Source organism: Cyphomyrmex costatus, unplaced genomic scaffold (assembly GCF_001594065.2).
Source record: "Cyphomyrmex costatus isolate MS0001 unplaced genomic scaffold, Ccosl1.0 scaffold6, whole genome shotgun sequence".
Classification (NCBI taxonomy): Eukaryota; Metazoa; Arthropoda; class Insecta; order Hymenoptera; family Formicidae; genus Cyphomyrmex; species Cyphomyrmex costatus.
This window is the reverse complement of record NW_017280155.1, coordinates 853,429-869,058: the sequence shown is the minus strand read 5'-3', so window position 1 is coordinate 869,058 and position 15,630 is coordinate 853,429. Positions and strand designations below refer to the sequence as shown.

The window sequence follows — 15,630 nt, the reverse complement described above, 5'->3', positions numbered from 1 at the left end:
GGTGATCACGATACCGCCTTCGTCGAATTCTCTTCCATTCCAAATTTGCCAATTACCTGTGTAGCGCGGGGGAAAAAGGAAGGTTGTGGCGATACTGGGAGTGTGTGTGTGTGTGTGTGTGTTCAATAAACGCCCTACACTTGTAATAATAAAAATGACGATGTCCGGAACAACTGAAAATCATTCGAGGGACAAAATTACGGGAACAATAACGAATGACGTAGTAACTTGGCGAGCGAGAATTTTGAAATTAAAACGTATTTCACTTTGTGCGTATAATGGAGCGATGGAAAAGCGTTAAATAACTACCACACCGCGGTGCAGGCCGCAAAAATATTGGTCAGTGCGCAGTAACGTTTTATCTCGCGCTGATGCCAGCGATATCATCGGGGCTCGAAATTTTCGAGGATTCCGACCGTGGATCGGCCGATTCGTATCGGGAAGCGTTTCCGCCGCACCGCGACAAAGTTGCGCGAATACACGATAGGGTCGCGGGCGACGACTATCGGTGGCGGTCTCGGGGCGCGGCGGAGGGTTACACACTCTGGTAACCTAACCCATATCGAAGGGTGGGATGGGTGCGAGAGAGGGTGGCGCGGCGGTGATCCACCCGCGCATTCGTCCATCGCGTCCGTACTAATCTGTGGTCCAGTCGTAAACCGTTTAATTCCGCACCGTGATAAACCGCGCGCCCGCCGTTTATTGCCCGCGCCACCCCAGGTCACTCTACCACCCTCCCACCCTCGGAAAAACCACCCTCACCGGAGGATCGTACGGGTCTCTGCACTCGTGCACGACGAGTTCATCCAGGCGAGTGTAATTAATAGATATTATTTATTCGTAGCGCGTTTACGGTCGTTGCGCTGATAACCAGTGGAATGACAGATCGTCAGAATAAACTGTGTCTTCTCATCAGGCTGAAACCTTAATATCAGATGTTATCACTGCTTTTGCTACTTTATGCCTTTTACTTCGTTTCATTACGATTATACGAGTATATCGTAGTGATGATATCGCTAACATCTCATCTTTCGTGTATAGCTTTATTATTTTCTTACTCTTTTATCTGCCGGCTTTATTAAATATCAAGCTTCTATAATAATATATTGTGCAACGAAGGTATTATTATTAGATCTTATTACACATTTTTTCTTAAATGTCAATTTTAAATGAATAAATGATGACCTTTTTGCAGCGCGTGTTTTATGGGATATGGCTTAATTAGGTCTTTCTCTGCCGTTTGACCCTTTCAGTTTCACGCGAGAAAGACGGAGAAGAAAGAGGCCGTGGTGAATGGCAAAATTTCAGAGGGGGATTTTTCATGCCGCCTTTTAATCCTCTTTTGCGTTTCACGGTAGTCACGGGAGCTTTGGTGTTTTTTTTTTTTTTTTTTTTTTTTTTTAACTACAACGAGAGGGAGAATCAAAGAGCACGAAGATCGATCATCATCCTTGGCACGGAATATATTTAATCATTCTATCAACGTTCGCTCTACTTTGTATTTTCCGATTAGTTGATTTCCTCGTGAAACACGTGGTATACTTTTGCCATATGTTTTCTTGAAATACCCGATGCGTTACCCTCTCAAGAGTCTCACGAAAATGTGTAGGTAACTTCAGCCTTTAAGATAAAACGAGCCAATTTTGCATACGATTTCACGATTTACGCCTGCTGCTCAGGGTACCGTCTATTTAATGCCACCGGAGACATCTATCAATTTAATTGGGCAATGTTAATTCCGCCGACGATGGCCTATAAACCGTGGGTGTATTGCTAACGAGACGCAGCATGGGGTAGTTCGGTTTCCCTGGGTCCAGGCGGCGCGATTGCATATATATTGCATATCCTGAGTGAACAGAGTGTGAGAGAGAGAGAGAGAGAGAGAAAGAGCTGAGAGGCTACTGGCTACTGTTAATCAGTTTAGAGTTTATGTCCCTCCATAAACCCGGCCAGTCCCCGTCTAGATGTCATTAATAAAACCCCCGTTGATAACTCGAAAAGTCGCAAGATATACCGGATGGGTGACATCGTCGTCGTCGTCGTCGCCATAGTCGTCGCCCTGATCGTCCCCGTGGTGAAGTGTATAAACTTTTGTATCGCGTAGAGCGACAGTAATGCGTCTCGAAAGAGAGGAATTTATTGTCGAGATCCGCATCGCTCTCCTCGAAATATATAACAGCTTCTTCATTTCGATGATGGCGGTTTTAATCTAGCGTTTCGGACAATCACCTGGATTACATCGATCTGGATTACAGTTTCGTAGGATTTCTAGTTTGTCAGCCGAGTTAATTTTCAGATAAGCAAAGCTACATGTAATTAGAAATTGGTTCGTTATTCCCGAGTCGAAATTTTGATACTATATACTTTAACATTTTTAGGGATAGTTTGCATCTATTTGAATAACTGTATAAACTAGGTAAAACCTACTTTTATGATATTACACTTAGTAACCCCTTTTTTAAACCTTTAAATCATTACATCTATACATTTAATTTTAATACTACTTTGAATCTATTACAAATGCTTCTATTTTGATGCTATTTTGACACTCAGATAATGAAAAGCTACTTTAATGATATTGCGCATGTACTTATTATTATAACTCCTGTTTTAAACCTTCAATTCTTCAGATTCAATTTTAATGCTACTTTGAAACTACGAAGAATAAAAATTCTAATAATTACTTTGATACTTGGATGCTTCATACTTTTAAAAAACACTTTTATACACAGATATAATTTTTTTTTATACACAGATATACTTTTATACACAGATATAATATACGAATTATACATTCTTGATATTTTATGACGTATCAAAAAATTTTTTTTAATTATATACAATTAAAATAAAAATTATTAATTTGCTTAAATGTATGAATATTTAAAACATATACATACATAAAAACTAATTGTACATAAGTATAAAAAATAATGAAATTAAAAACATGCAGCATATATATATATATACTTATAATATTAAATAAATATTATAATTAAGACAAGAGACAAATAATTTTAATTATTTGGAATTTTTTGAGTACATACAGTTTTATCATCATGTGACCGACGAAAAATATGTATAACTAACAATAATTTTTATTCCACAATTATATTTTATACGCGCAGGCTTATTTTGTCGTGATAGCGTGAAGATTACGTCTAGTTTCAATTTTTTTTTTTTTTATAATTTTGCGCGTGTTAGGTATTTTCGATATCGCGCGAATGGTGTATGGAAAAAAGATAGTCCCTTCAAATATCAGCGTGCGATAGCCGGCTACGATATCGCGATGGCTCTCACACATTTTATGGGATTAAAACTCAGGCACGTATCGGCATTTGTGCGCGCGGTTCGTGTGGCTGACTGATACATTTCGAGTTTTAACGATGATCCGGGCAATAACTTCGGGCTTAACCGTAGTGTGAGTTGTGGCTTTCCCTCGATCACCAATCATTGTTTATACGCCGCTGGTAATTAACTAATGTTCTTCTCTATGCAAATTACGCGCCGTTTCGTGTTTCCGTCCAATGCATCGCGCGGTCAGAATGAATCAGCAATGTCGAGAGTACATCTCGAAGACGTGAAGAAGAGTTGCAATTTTTATATATGAAATATGTGCCAGATGTTCTAATATTATTTTTCATGTTAGAAACAATTTTAATTAAAAAGTTTATTTACCATTTTATTAAAAATTCAACACATTATTCGATAAGTCTTTCATAGAATTTAATACTGAATCAGAGCCGGTTTAAGGGGGGGGGGGCTAAGGGGGCTATAGCCCCGGGCCCCGTCTTTTAAGGGGGCCTCGTCTTTTGAGGAGGCCCCTTAGCTTAAAATTGTATTTATTGATGAAATTAAATAATCAAATATACAAATAAAAATACTTAAAACTATTACAATTAATTTTGCATTCCTCGTGCAATGAAACATAGACAATACTCAATAAAAGAAAGTACAATGAGGAATATAAATTAGCTTGTCCAGATGTAGAAATTTAAATTAAATTAATGATTTAATCAATGAAATTGCGTGCACTGAATCAAGAAAAAAAATTTTGTAAGTGCTACAACTTTAATAAAATGTGAATTATCTTCATGTGTTTATTTTTCAACATCCAGAACTTACTTGTGTCTTAATAATAATTAATATGTTAAACAGGGCGAATAAGAGTCAAATTACAATTTAAAATCTAAATCTGATAATTTATTCTAATATTATATTTATATTACTTGTATCTCTCTCTTTTAAGCAGAATTAAAACGACTCAAACTACAAAAGTCATACGAACAACCACGTTTCTTAAATAGAAATTGCAAAATATATATGTATTTTGCATTTAATTTATTGTTATTCAATATCTATTATTCAATAAATAATTTCTATTGAAAATAGGTATTTATTATCTATACCATTATAAAACAATTCTTAAGAATGAAGGGGACCCTATTTTAACATCAGCCCCTGGGCCACAAATACCTTAAGCCGGCTCGGTATAACTGAATCGATTGTAATTGAATATAAAATTATATAAACTCTGGATTTTTATCGTAAATCTGTACCGTAGTTCTAATTAATATAGTTCTAACCGATAGAGTTCCTTTACGAACTACGGCCAGAGTGAACGTTGCAACGCGAGCATCCCTTAACCATTCGTCGCCCTCCCGCGAATATACCCGCTCTCTTCCTGACGAGCGAAACGCATTTGCATCGTCAGGCGGGTAACGGCAACGACGATGCGACCTACAATAATTATTGCGATCGGGAGGCCGTGGTAGGGCATGTAGCATCGTGTACGTACGTATATAGCTCTGCGTAGCATGCGTAAAGGCGGGAAGGCGATAAGATCGAATGCGTGTGTCCCCGCGGGCACCCTCCTGTCGCCGTGTCTAACACGTGAGACGCGCAACACGCCACGGCCTTACGGTGCGTGCTGCTTGTCCGCTCGAGCTAGTCCTCTCGCCTTCGAACGTACACGAGGACGGTTGCGTGCATACAGACTGACCTTCGCAACACGACGGAAGGGTCAGTGTCTCTCACGAGCCTTCGATTGCTGGCTGCAAAGAGAGAAATGTTAAGATGTTTCAGTTTCACGAGATAAGCTTAAAAACACTTGTGGTATACCACAAGGATACGTGTAAGCTACGTCTGCTTTCGAGCGATCTCGCTTAGGCGAGGAATGTCTTGGAACTCTAAGGCACATTTCTAAATTTGAGAAACGCTGGGATGTCAAAGAGCCTGGAGGCTACTCGCTCAAATTACGCCACTTTCAATTAGTTCCGAGGGTAAATTATCGTGATAAGGAGTATTATTCGCGCGTACTGGTTTACTTCGAAGCCGCGCTATTAATTCCACCCTCGTTTGTGAAGGCTTCACCTACTCGCATTTTTCACGTTTGTAATAATTTAGATTTTTCTTCTGATTAATAATTACTGTTTTTATAAGTGTACGTATGGAATGTTAAGTTTTGTATTTGCATCTCTCTCAAATGCTTTTCTTCGTTCGTTCTTCTGCTACCACCTAAGCTCTCGCTATCGATTTTCGATTAACTTAAAAATTCGCAAAAGGTGCATGCCGTGACGGAGTTCGTCGCGGTATATTGACGCGAAATCGCTCGTACGCCGTAAATATGATATGTACGACGGAATAGTGCACGCGGATAAGAGTACGATCCATTAGCCGTAGGAGAAGGTAATATGGCATTAGCACGCGCGAAAGGGCGTGCTGACCTATCCCACTGACGGAGGTCGTATACGAAAAGGGGAAAAGGTAATGGGTGGAGGCGCCGACCCTTCCTCGTCATCGTTGGCACAGTTAATTACCGTCGATGATTTCACAGACCAAAGAAGAGTCGGAAAGTGCACGCACTTATATCGTGGACCGTGTAATCGGCGGTTTCACGTATGTAACCCGTTAAGCCGTAATCACCCTAGCGATTGTGCGACCAGTTAGAGCGAAACAATCGGTGACTGCTTCGCTCTGATTGGTTGAAAAAGTAATCCTCAATTGTCAATTACAATCGCTAGTGTGATCGCGGCTTTAGGGTGAGTGATGCTTTGGTTATCCCGGTGATTATCTCGTACCTACAGAAAAGGTAAATACATATTTATTATATTCACTGAGATATATTGAAGTCTCATCATCATCCATGAAATCTTATTATCCTTTCAATGATTGCCGTTATGCATGGAAAAGGAACAAGTGTATCTTTTAATTATGAGGAAAAATTCTTTTAAAAAAATATATTATTTAAAATGTATATATTGTGTAATACATTGCTATTTTTTTTTTACTTTTTCGTAGCGTTGTTAATTGATTATGCATTTACAAAATATTTTTGTGCATCTTACAAATGCGTTCGTCGCTTTCTCATCTGTATATGAATAAAGAAAACTAGACCGACTGGCTGGCACCGCCAGTGCAGTTTCGGTGCACGAAACGCGAGAAATGTGAAATTCGTTTCTTTATGGACTTTGAATTGAGATATTATTCAAAGTGTTTCGCGCGGTTTCGGTTCAATCTTTCGCCTCTTTTTCCTGACGTCTTTTCATTGGCCATCCATCTCTTTTTCGTTCCGTTTTGAATACGAGCAACTGGATTTACAAATGTAGACGTAATTTCGACATTTTTCATTTTGTTAAACGGTTAAAAATGATAAATCAAATCGTGTGGAAGAAATCAATGTCATTGATATCGTTGAGATTATTACAAATTTTGTTTATTTATTATTATATTATTATGATATGTATTATTTTTGATTTTATATGCAATTGACTATCCAAGAGCACAGGTCGACAATTTAATTTTGTTCTTATTACGTTAATTTGATCTGTTAACTCAATCGACAGAACGATATTTGTTATAAACTTGATTATTGTTAAGGCGCAGGAATTCTTGAGTTTTCAACATGAGACAATAAGTGTTTTTAATTAGAAATATGGTATTATATTTTGTTTTCTACATATTTATTAATTTCCTAAAAGTTATATTTGTTATATAACATTTTGTGATTAAGGATAACATTTTGATTTTATTTACGTTAAAACTTAAATAATTTAGTATTCGGTTCTTTCAAAACAAGTTGTAGCTTTTTCAAAACCATGTTGTTTTGAAAGAGCTGAATTTTAAGTTTATAAAAAATGGTGATTAATCTCAGTTAATAATTAAATATTATTTTTCTGTTAAATGGATCTTATAGTTAAGTATACTTAATTAAGAAAGTGATTATATTTGTTTAATATCAGATTAAATTATTTTTTTAACATTTAGAAAAAATCCAGTAGTGGAAGCCGAGACGAAACGCCAAAATTATGTGATATTCTTCGCAATATATAAGAAATAATTAAAAGATTTAATTATTTACAGTATTTTTAGATTATTAGAGTTGCGTTTCAAGACCGACGATTGTTCGGCGCGCAATTTTGGAGGGAAAATTTAGTTAATAACGAATTTGTGGCTCGTAGCCCTTTTTCCTATTATTATTTAAAAAAAAGACTTTTTACGCCCACTCTCTCGTACCTGTCATTTTTGTTATACTTTAATTTTTAATTTATTAAAATTTTGTGTTAGAATTTCTAATTCTAAATTAAACTTTTAAATAGTTACGCAATAAAATAATTTATTTATTATCTCATGAAGAAGTGCAATATGTGTGTCATACTGTTATAAAAAATTGTTATAAAGATACTAAAGTGTCATAACAATTTGAGATACGAAAATGAAGAGATATATTATAATTTTATTTATTTTAATGATAAATATTATTTTTAGGATATGTTTGTTTTAGGATATGTGGTAATTAAGGCTCAATAAATTTAAAATGAAAAAGAAAAGGCTACAAGCCAAAAAAGAATGATTTTTATGTGTGTATATTTTTTATTCTAAATAAAGTATTAGTAACCAGATCTTATATGGCATATCCGAGCTTTGCGATTTTTAAAATTTTTTACTCACAATCAGTCTAAAATGGAAAATTAATAAAAAATTAATAGTCACAGATTCAAAAGAGAAAACACTTTTGAACATAAATGATATAAAACATTTTCAAATATTTGAATGGATGCAGTTAAGGTTTAAATAAAAAGTAGTCGTTAGATCATATGAGATACGCTATACGATTTGTTTTGTATACAAATATCAGCGATGTGAAAATTATACGAGTCAACTTTTTTCAATCGTTTCGTTTCTATTATTTACGACGCATTATTGCCATTATTATTTGCCATTCAGTATTTGTTGAGGCTGTTAAATTTTAAGGTAAATGTACCGGTTATTGGACAGTTAAGGAATTGCACGACGAAATCATTTATTTAAACTTTAGAAACATTAAAATTTTAGTTTATTACACATGCTTTTATTTAGTCATAAATATAATATGATTCAAATGTCCTAATTATTGGACAAAAAATGTGACGTGTCTCTGTGTCCACAAAAGTATGACCCAATTATTGGACAAATAATAAGCAATTTTCTTATTATAGAAGAGAATCGCATTTTACTTACTTATCAATCAAGATTGTTCAAAAAAGTTTATCGAAATTGTAATTAGTGAAGTTTTATATAAAGTTTTATATGTAATACATACAAAATATGTTTGCAGTAGACAGGTACGCTAAGGAATGTCCAATAATTGATACACGCATATGCGTGAATGTCCCAATAAATGGACGATTGTCCATAAACGAAATTTTTTTTTACAAAAGTATCATTTTTAATATGAATAAATTATATAATACTTAATTTCTAAATAATATAAAAAATTGCTTGAAAATTTATTTAGAGTAACACATATCATCAAAAGCTTAATATTTAAAATTGTCACAATTTGTCCAACACGTGGGTCGTGTCCACGAACTGGTACATTTTATACCTTATACACGGATATTCTGGAGAACAGGTTGATACGTAACGATCATTTGTCAGTGTGACGCGCTCTCGCGTGCACGTACGTATGAAGGAAAGCGGGATGCGGACCGAAAACTTTTATGACTTTTAATCAGACGAACGGCCCGGCCGAGTGCCGTGATGCGAGTTCATTTGCGTTAATGAAATCAGTGTTATCTCTTCCCGTAGTTCGTATTGCGCCAACTGCTATTTCGCGCAGAGCCATATTATAAATGTAATGGCTGTTGCCCCGAAGGCTCGCAAGTAGAATGAGAAAGAGAAGGAGAGGTATGGAAAGAGAAGAAATAAACTATGTATGGAGCACGTTTGTGTTTATGCATTGTTACCAATAATGTTATAGGACAGTAATATTACTTCAATGGAATCGCGGTGTAATGCTGCGACGTATTATATGGTAATTCTGATTTGTTGATTCCAATTAAGAACGCGCGTAAAAATAATTAGGATTGTTATAGTTCTTTTGATGAGAGATTTTTTTCTGCTAATATTTTGTGATTGCCAATTATCGTATTTTTAACGCATATCTTATGTATCTTGAAATTGTTGGTTTTATTATTTTTTTTTTTTTTGCAATGCGAAATACGCAATTTCCAAATTATATGTATTGCAATGTAAAACATAATTGTAGATAATGAATATATGAATTGAATAAATATGCTGTATTAGCCATAAAACAACAGAGTTGGAACTTTTTCGTTATTCTTTATAATAAACAATGACATTGTAACTTTTTAGAACTAAACGCTAAGGTTAAAAAAAGTCGACTTTTTCAATCTTGGCATAACGGTAGCGTTTATAAAATATTGTAACGTCATTATCAAATAATAAAAGGTCACGGAAAAGTTAATGTTTCCCGACTCTGTAAAAAACAATAAAAACCGAATAAAATCAATAAAAAATATTACAACAACACAACTAATACGAATACGAAGCCTATAACAGTTTAGCTGGATCTTAGTTGCTTATAAAAAAATATTATCTCGGGAATTTATTAAATAAATTTATATTAAATAAAAAATACTAACTCTCAACATCGAAAAACCAATATTTTTACACACAGGATGTACTTGAGATGTTACCGCGTTTATGATAGTGAGAGAATTTTTAACTTTTTTGCATTTTAATATACAGACTGCAGGACCAATTTAACTAATATTTAACGAAAACGATCCTTTAACCGTAAAAGAGGTTTTACTCAATTTTTCAAATAGCTCTGTTGCCAAAACGAAGTTCCAAGCATTGTTCAAGTATTCATATTTATTTATTTATTTATCTTAGCGCTTACATTTTCGCTCTACAATGGTATTCGCATCACGATGCTCCAAACTACAAACTCGTGAAAAGTTCGCGATGTCGTTGAAATCAATAAATAATGCAATCCTCGATATATTCCGACGTATCTAACCACTCTCTTACGGAAATTCCTGACGCGGCGCTCACGTGACTGCGGACGGTGAATTAACGACGAAGCGATTTCGCGACATTATATCGCCGCGGCTACTCGGCGAAATGGAGACGGCATTATATATCTCGCGACACGTGCTGCTTGGTAATCAGGCGGAGTACCTGGGCTGCATGGCGGCATATTGCAGGGTTTCAGGTTCGGGTCCACTATTTTCCGCGACGACGCGCCATCCGTCCACGTGTATGGCGTGCCACCCAAGTATTATCGCGCTGCCGTCGTCAGTTTCGCAGACGACGCTCTTTAATAATATCCCGTCTGGTTGCGCTACCCTCCGCGCGCGAATAAAGCGCATTTCGACTTTCGGCGATTAGCACCGCGTGCTTCATAGCGGAAGCGTTTCAAATTAAATGTCGGCACACCTGATCCTTGGACTCCACAACGAAAATGCCATGACGCACGGAAAGAAGGAGGTACTTCTAGACTAGAGATGTAACCAGATATATTTCACTGTCGCGAATCATATTTCACTTTCAGTCTTCCAGCCACTCGTTTAAGGATGAACGATTTTGTGTTTGCGAAAATATAGACTTCTTTGTACAGCTATGTATGTTTGTGATAAAAAAATATATGGTGGATGTTATTTTAATAGAACTTCGGAAAGAAGTGATAAGTATCATTGTCGGTTGAATAGAAATTGCGGAAGAATAGTGGATATAAAGTTCAAAGATTTTGATCTTGAGATGTTATGCTAACGATATTTATGCGTGTCTTTAATTTTTATTTTCTTGTAATCTAACGTCCGTATTACCATATAACTTTTATCGACAAAAAATGTGTTATTTGTTTTTGATATTCTATATAGGATACTCACACGTGATACAAATTATACAAATGAGATGTAAATTTAATTTTTTCGTTCTTCTAAAGAACGTTAATGATTATTCCTTAAATGCTTTCATACATAGACGGTTGAATATAATGTTTTTAAGAAATGTGACGTTTATCTTGACAAAATAAAATTTTATTACGACAGTAGACACGATTGATTCATGCTATTGTTTCCTTTGTTTTATATATGTGTTTCATTAGTCTCATAAATCTACAGTTATCGTTTATGTGTGTATTGTACCTACGTTTATATTGATCAAATGCAGGGAATCTGAAAAAAAGTAAAAAAAAAATAAAAATTTACGGGACGAGAGAGAATGCGATATTTCTATTCCATCGATGAATTAAAAACCGTCTTTAGGGAGTGTAGTTTTCCCACAGAGTAGCCTGTATAAAAGAGATCCCGGTAATAATAGGTTACCGTCAGGACTCGCTTCTCTAGCCACGTCTATTCAACCTGTCATTCGCGTTTTGCGGTCGCTATTGTGATTTGCAATGGTAACCCTTCGCACATCCTGCCTATTGTCGCGAAAACGCTCGCTCGCGCTCCTATACCGCTTCCTCCTTTCCTGCATGTTCCCTATTTTTTCCCCGCTTCTTTGCACTTGTTGTGGAATTCTTTATCTGTTTTCTCTTCAAGCTCTTCTCCATTAGTGATTATACCTTGCACAATCGTAAAATAGTGCAGATGCAAACACTCTATTATATTGCTCTACTTATAATAATATGATATATTAATTTCTATTTTTTTCTATTTTCTTTTCAAAAAGCAAATATATATGACTGATTGCAAAGCAAAATCTCTATACAAATTATAAACTTTCATTTTGTTTGCTTATCTTTTTAAAAGAAAAAAAGTTTGTAAAATTGAAGGTATAAGATTACGCGAAATATTTTGATGTGTCTTCTCCACACACTTTCGAGGCCCTAAGAAAATAATGTATCGTTATAGACATACAATATGCGGAACAAGTGAGCCGTGTAAGTGATGGTTATCCCAGGTCAGTCCCATAAACAATCAGGACGGAACAAATTGGGACGATCGAGAGCGATTATCAAGTCCTGTGGGGCGGTCTTTCATTGTGTAGCAGGCGACATATGGTTGACGGTTCATTACTATTTTGTGCACAACTTGCTTAAATACCGTGAAACTTTTTTCGTCGTCCGCAATGAAAGCAAGAAAGGGGTGGAAGGGACGAAAGCACTAGCGTGGATCATTGTAAGTAGCATGTAAGACGGTCTCTCTATTCCTGTACTACTTCCTTCCTACGGATGTCTGATTGTAGGTTCCGGAATATATATCAATTGTACCTCTTTTTGGTTAGAGACTTCTTGGCTTCCGCTTGTACATTGACGTTAATTCGTGACATACACCGTGTAATACCTATATATTTTTACAACATCAAGCAGATATGTGGCTTAATAATGTTTATATATATATTCTACCGAGAATATCAGTCCATCGATCACGGATATTAATTGTTTTGCATTATTTAACGATCAATGTAATTATCGTTAATTGTATCTTTGGTGCAAAAGCAAGTTTCCTGTACAGAGCGACGTGTTGACTGAATAATTTGCAGCTACGGGAACTACGCGCACGTGTTAGCCACGACAATTTGGAAAGTGGTTAAGCATTAAAGCCGAAATTCCTATAGCTAGCGTGCATCAGAACGACTGACGGTAACGTCGACGACGCCTCGAGGCGGTGCAGTTGCAGGCAGCGAGTTGCAGCGAGATAGGCTAACGTCATAGGCCGTTCCCTAGGGTGCAACTATGCCTTTGGCTTTGATGTTACCCACGGTTACGTCACGTGATCGTCCGCTGTATCGTAGTTAATGGCCGGGGCCACCCAGGAACGCAGCATTATCGAAGGGAGTTTAAAGGGGCTCGGGGGTAGGGGGTGAATGAAGAGGATAGGGGGGCGAGCGGAGCCACCGGTGCAGCATCCGGCCAGGCGGAAGTCCCGGACAGCCTCCGGATGCTTCGTGGCGCCTATACGGTTAGCGAGACACATTCGCGACTCTGCACCGACGCATCACGCAAATGCAATTATCCGCGACGATTCAACCGCTCTGCGAACGACGCCGCAGTGAGTCCGGGGATTGCGCTCTGGATGGCGATGCTGCGCGATGAGGCGACAGGGAAAATCACGCCTGAATTGTAAATAAGATCAAGGTTAGCTTCCGATGTCTGTTTGATGATTAAACAGCGAGCATAAATCAAGGCACAAATCACCTATTACAAGCTTACTACAGTATAATTAGTATACAAGAATTGAAGATTTTTAACTTAAATCTCCCTTTTTTCGTTTCGATATTTAAATATTTGATCTCTCTCCCTCTTCTTGTTGCATAAAGTCTGAGAGTCACGAGTATCAGGCCACATATTCGTGACCAGGGTGGTCAGTTTGAAATACAATGTATTTAAATACGTATTTAAATATAATACATTTTTGTATTTTGTATTTAAATACTTTTTTTGAGTATTCTGAATTTATTTAAACAATTCCTGTAATCTTAATTGCAGAGTAATCAATTACTTTGGTAATCATACTGTATGATTACTAAGAATTTAAATTACTCAGTAATCATACAATATGATTATTAGTAATTATGGTTAGCAAAGTAATTAATTACTCTGTAATTAAGATTACAGGAATTGTTTAAGTAATTGATTATCAAAAGATGTGGATTATGTCAAACTCTGCTACGGATACGTCTATTTTATTGAAGCTGAAGCCGATTGTGTTGTTTCTACCATTGTCTATGTACAATACAACTTTTATTCTTCAACATAATTATTACCGTGTCTTTTTAGATGTTTTAAAAAATTTAAAGTGCAATTTTTGTATTATTTCTATCTTACTCGATCCAGAAAAAAATTGTGGATAGGCGTATATACCGAAGTTACTCTACAGGGTGATTCAAAATTCCCGCACTCGGAGTACAAGAAGTAATACTTTACGCTCTAAGACAAACAACTTTTTCCTTTAACAAAATTTAAGCGTCCGACAAATAGTTTTTGCAGTAGAGCATGTTAAATTTAACGAATAAGCGTTGTTGTCTACATGGCACTCAGGGCCGGCGCGCGCTCCTCACTCGCGTGTACATACCTCGGCTGTTATTCGAAAATAACATTTGAAGATCGTCGTGTAAAGTTGAAATCATTTTTAATTCAACATTTTTTTTCACCGTGAAAGACACGTTAATTACACATTGTAAAGTTAATTGTAAACAATTTGAAAGAAATATTATTCGACACATTATATATGTTACATCTTATATTTTAACTTTTAAATGTGACAAATGATCCTAATTGGATCTTTCCCGTAGAATATGATCGCATAAAGTAGCTACGACAGTATCACTGCGCTTGCTTTAGCGCCGAGATATTACCTTGTCTCCATATATAGAATAATAACCTAAGTAATTGTGATTGTAATCGTATCAGATTACAATTACAATTACTGTAATCGAGAATCTCCTATGATTACAGATTATTTGTAATTGTGATCACTGCATATAATCGATTACGATTACTACAAATGTAATTGTAATTTGTCAATCCTACGATTACATTACTTGTAATCGTGTAATCGGTAATCGATTACAAAATGCCCAACTCTGCTGCAGACTACAACACATCTTTGTGTTCATCTGGTCCAGTGGAAAGATTATTTTCATTTGTTACATTTATTAGTTCTCTCTCAGATACATCTTTTAATATATTATTATTGTTTTTAAAAGGCAATAACAAATACACTAACAAGATAAGTAACATCTAATTATACATGTTATGAGTTATAATATATAGTTTCAAAGTTCATAAGGTTCTAAGTTTAATTTTATTTTGCAAATGTAAATAAAACCAGAAATGTTTTATAAGAGAAAAATAAAAAAATGTATAAAATGTTAAATAACATTAATTTTAAATAAAATAAGAAAAACGTATTTTGTATTTTATATATACATTTATAAATTTGTTTTAAAAATGTATAATAAATGTATTTTTTCTTTAAATATATGTTTTAAAAGGTATTTTGTATTTAAATACGATTTTAATGTATTTTTCCCACCCCTGCATTAAATAAGTTTAAATAAAATTGGAAAAAAGTATTTTGTATTTAAGAAAGAATAAAAAAAACTATGTATTTAAATATATTTTTTTTTTATTATTTTGTATTTAAATACAATTTTTTGAGTATTTTGCCCAACCCTGTTAGTAACGTACAATTTTTCATCACTACTAATATGTTAAGGCCTCCCTACACGGTCAATAATACTGAGTCAGTATTACTGATCAGTATTACTGACAGTATACATTAGTTTTTATAATCTTATACGATCAGGTATTATTGATAGTATTTCACTTCAGTTTGACGTGATTCGACGTATATTATTATCTATGGCGACATGGATCTTAAGGAAAAAGCA

At 35.4% G+C, this 15,630-nt stretch overlaps 1 pseudogene; it reads left to right on the top strand.

The window, feature by feature from the left end:
- The first annotated feature begins 12,970 nt into the window (after positions 1–12,970).
- Positions 12,971–15,630, top strand: part of LOC108779439 (elongation of very long chain fatty acids protein 1-like) — a 20,517-nt pseudogene continuing 17,857 nt past the window's right edge.